The sequence below is a fragment of the Pseudophryne corroboree genome, chromosome 8 (genome assembly GCF_028390025.1).
Source record: "Pseudophryne corroboree isolate aPseCor3 chromosome 8, aPseCor3.hap2, whole genome shotgun sequence".
NCBI lineage: Eukaryota > Metazoa > Chordata > Amphibia > Anura > Myobatrachidae > Pseudophryne > Pseudophryne corroboree.
Window position 1 is genome coordinate 214392464 of NC_086451.1, and position 4191 is coordinate 214396654.

General features: G+C 41.1%; 2 pseudogenes; one reads left to right on the forward strand and one right to left on the reverse strand.

Moving 5' to 3' along the window:
- Positions 1–2236: 2236 nt before the first annotated feature.
- Positions 2237–2355, reverse strand: LOC134950060 (5S ribosomal RNA; annotated as a pseudogene).
- Positions 2356–3142: 787 nt separating this feature from the next.
- LOC134950061 (5S ribosomal RNA) lies at positions 3143–3261 on the forward strand (annotated as a pseudogene).
- The last annotated feature ends 930 nt before the right edge of the window (positions 3262–4191 follow it).

The following is a 4191-nucleotide window of genomic DNA, read 5'->3' on the forward strand; positions in this document are numbered from 1 at the left end:
CTTTGTGTATAATATACCCCTCCTCCCCCTATTCTATGCCTCTCTTTGTGTATAGTATATTCCCCTCTCCCCCTATTCCATGCCTCTCTTTGTGTATAGTATACCCCCCTCTCCCCCTATTCTATGCCTCTCTTTGTGTCTTTGTGTATAGTATACCCCCCCACCCCCTCTCCCCCTATTCTATGCCAAAGAGAGGCATAGAATAGGGGGAGGGGGGTATACTATACACAAAGAGAAGCATAGAGTAGGGGGAAAGGGGGGGTATACTATACACAAAGAGAGGCATAGAATAGGGGGAGGGGGGTATACTATACACAAAGAGAGGCATAGAATAGGGGGGTATACACAAAGAGAGGCATAGAATAAGGGGGGGGATTGTACACAAAGCAGAGGCGAGTCGCCCCCGCTACTATAGATCTGCACCGTCCGTCAGCTTTGTTGTGGGTGGCTGGCCGCACAGCCCAGCCCACCCGTTCATTTGCTTTTTTGTTTAGTTTATGGAGGTAGCCATGGTGAAGCAGGGACTGGAGCGGACGTCATCAGTGGGCGCCCGCTATCCGGAGCTGCACGCCGAGTGGAGCACATGTCCATGAGGTGGGGATTCTATTTAAAGGTATGTTTTTTGTATGCATGTTTTACCTGATGACGGAGTGCTAATAAATTCTCTGAAACGTTGTAGTAATACTCTGCATCTACTGTATTTATGTCCGAGTGCCGCCGCAATTATGAGTGTGTATATATAAATATATATATATATATATATAGAGAGAGATGGGGATGGGGGCACCAGCGACCAACGGTGTCAAAGATAATTAAAAAAAAAAAAAAAAAAATACTTAAAAGGAAGTGGCTGGATACATTTTTAAGATTAAAAATTAAAATTAAATTTATTTATAATAAGAGTTAGGATATCAAAATAAAAATGTAGGGTAAAATGACATAAAAAGAGAACTGAGGAATTTAAAATAAAGTAAGAAAAAATACATAAGATACTGAAAATACAAAACATAAAAAGTACAGAGTGTCAGAATCTAATACAATAAAAGAATGGTGCTTATCTTTTAAAAATGGAGGGTCAGTTAGAGGTACTCCCAACGCGTTTCGTCCTTTCAGACTTCTTCAAGGGGTTAGGTACTAATGAACAAGTGAACAAGGGACTTATTTATAGCTAGTGCAAGTGTTAATTGATAAGTGTGACATCACTTCCTGTTACAAACCATCCGTTTTGTTTAGGTACACAAATCTAAGTTTAAATACATTGGATTAAGTAAGCTTAAAATTTGGAGTCCACACATTATGATTGAGGTGAAAAACGAGTCTTATAAATGTGGTTTCTGGTGCTTTGAAGTTTCCATGACGCATTCCGCGTCACTTCCGCCCCGTTTCCGGTGTCCGTCGCCTCAATGTGCGCATGCGCGTCATGACGCACTTCCTGTTTCAGCGTCTGGCTGTGTATGTGTTGTTTTCCCCACTTCCGTCCGCGCAGACTGCTGGCAAACGTCACACTTCCTGTCAGGGCGGGAGCAGTCGGCTCACTTTGCTTTATTGGTTTTGGGGAAGCTGTCAATCAAGCGGCGGCCATCTTAATGGAGTTTTTTAGTTTACAGACGCGTTTGTCTGGAAGTTTAGATAATACGAGCGACGTCTCCATGGAAACGGATATCACATAGAAAAATAAAAACATATATTAGAACACCATAGAAATGCAGGTTCAAATAAAATTGCGCTATGAACTTTTTATATATTAGGTATAAATGGTAAACTTGAGTTTAAGGAATTTCACTTTTAAACAGGTTAAGCAGGATTATTATGTACTAGGTGCCATGCACATATATTAGGAGTCAATTATAGTTATTGCTGTTTGTATTTACTTTTCCATTCCAAGAGATAATATACATTCCCAGTGCAGTGAACATAAAAACTGAAGATATAAAGTGCCTATTAAGGTATTTTATTTTATTTTGGTGGTCCATTCACAGTAAGGTGCATAAGAGTGTAAAGTGTGTGTGTGTATAGGTATACACACACAATATCTATGTGTACACACAGATGTGTGTAAGTGAAACATTAAACGGTCTGCCATGTTTAGCTGTACGTGTTGTGTAGATTAGTCGTGCCCGTGTTTATGACAGACCGTGGTTATTATTAATAAAACTATAAACGAGGTAAATTGTGAGCTACTGGACCACTAGTGAGTCAATATTCAGGCAACTGTTTGTGGTTCACCATGGCCCACCGTATACAGTACCCAATCTTCGCAGATGGTTCCCCATTTGGTACTGGTTGGGCCCTACACTGCTTAGCTTCCAAGATCGGTCGAGATTGGGCGTACACCAGTGTGGTATGACTGTATCTTGTGGTGAAGTGATTCAGAGACACAGTAATCCTTTTTATTAGAAGTATTGACATGCTATACAGTACATAGTGTTTTTACAATTAAGGTGCTAAAAGAGTGTGAAGAAATGGAACGGGAACTTAAAAACCAGACGTAAGATCAAGGGAGCTTCTTTCATAGGAACGGTGCGATTTCGTATCCTTCGTTAAAACCCATGGGATGCGTGGTTTTCAGTTGGAAGATCCAATACATTTCCCTCTGGGACAGTTTTTTCGCTAGGTCGCCACCTCTTTCGCCGCTCCCAACGTGCTCTATCGCCTTGAAAGAGAGTTCCTCTGGATTGGAGTTATGTTCAGATTTAAAATGTCTGTATATTAGATGTGTCTCCAGTTTATTCTTAATACTCCTTACATGCTCCTGTATCCTGATTTTTAATGTCCTTTTAGTTTTTCCCACATACTTTTTATGGCAAGTGGGAAAACTCCAATCCAGAGGAACTCTCTTTCAAGGCTATAGAGCACGTTGGGAGCGGCGAAAGAGGTGGCGACCTAGCGAAGAAACTGTCCCAGAGGGAAATGTATTGGATCTTCCAACTGAAAACCACGCATCCCATGGGTTTTAACGAAGGATACGAAATCGCACCGTTCCTATGAAAGAAGCTCCCTTGATCTTACGTCTGGTTTTTAAGTTCCCGTTCCATTTCTTCACACTCTTTTAGCACCTTAATTGTAAAAACACTATGTACTGTATAGCATGTCAATACTTCTAATAAAAAGGATTACTGTGTCTCTGAATCACTTCACCACAAGATACAGTCATACCACACTGGTGTACGCCCAATCTCGACCGATCTTGGAAGCTAAGCAGTGTAGGGCCCAACCAGTACCAAATGGGGAACCATCTGCGAAGATTGGGTACTGTATACGGTGGGCCATGGTGAACCACAAACAGTTGCCTGAATATTGACTCACTAGTGGTCCAGTAGCTCACAATTTACCTCGTTTATAGTTTTATTAATAATAACCACGGTCTGTCATAAACACGGGCACGACTAATCTACACAACACGTACAGCTAAACATGGCAGACCGTTTAATGTTTCACTTACACACATCTGTGTGTACACATAGATATTGTGTGTGTATACCTATACACACACACACTTTACACTCTTATGCACCTTACTGTGAATGGACCACCAAAATAAAATAAAATACCTTAATAGGCACTTTATATCTTCAGTTTTTATGTTCACTGCACTGGGAATGTATATTATCTCTTGGAATGGAAAAGTAAATACAAACAGCAATAACTATAATTGACTCCTAATATATGTGCATGGCACCTAGTACATAATAATCCTGCTTAACCTGTTTAAAAGTGAAATTCCTTAAACTCAAGTTTACCATTTATACCTAATATATAAAAAGTTCATAGCGCAATTTTATTTGAACCTGCATTTCTATGGTGTTCTAATATATGTTTTTATTTTTCTATGTGATATCCGTTTCCATGGAGACGTCGCTCGTATTATCTAAACTTCCAGACAAACGCGTCTGTAAACTAAAAAACTCCATTAAGATGGCCGCCGCTTGATTGACAGCTTCCCCAAAACCAATAAAGCAAAGTGAGCCGACTGCTCCCGCCCTGACAGGAAGTGTGACGTTTGCCAGCAGTCTGCGCGGACGGAAGTGGGGAAAACAACACATACACAGCCAGACGCTGAAACAGGAAGTGCGTCATGACGCGCATGCGCACATTGAGGCGACGGACACCGGAAACGGGGCGGAAGTGACGCGGAATGCGTCATGGAAACTTCAAAGCACCAGAAACCACATTTATAAGACTCGTTTTTCA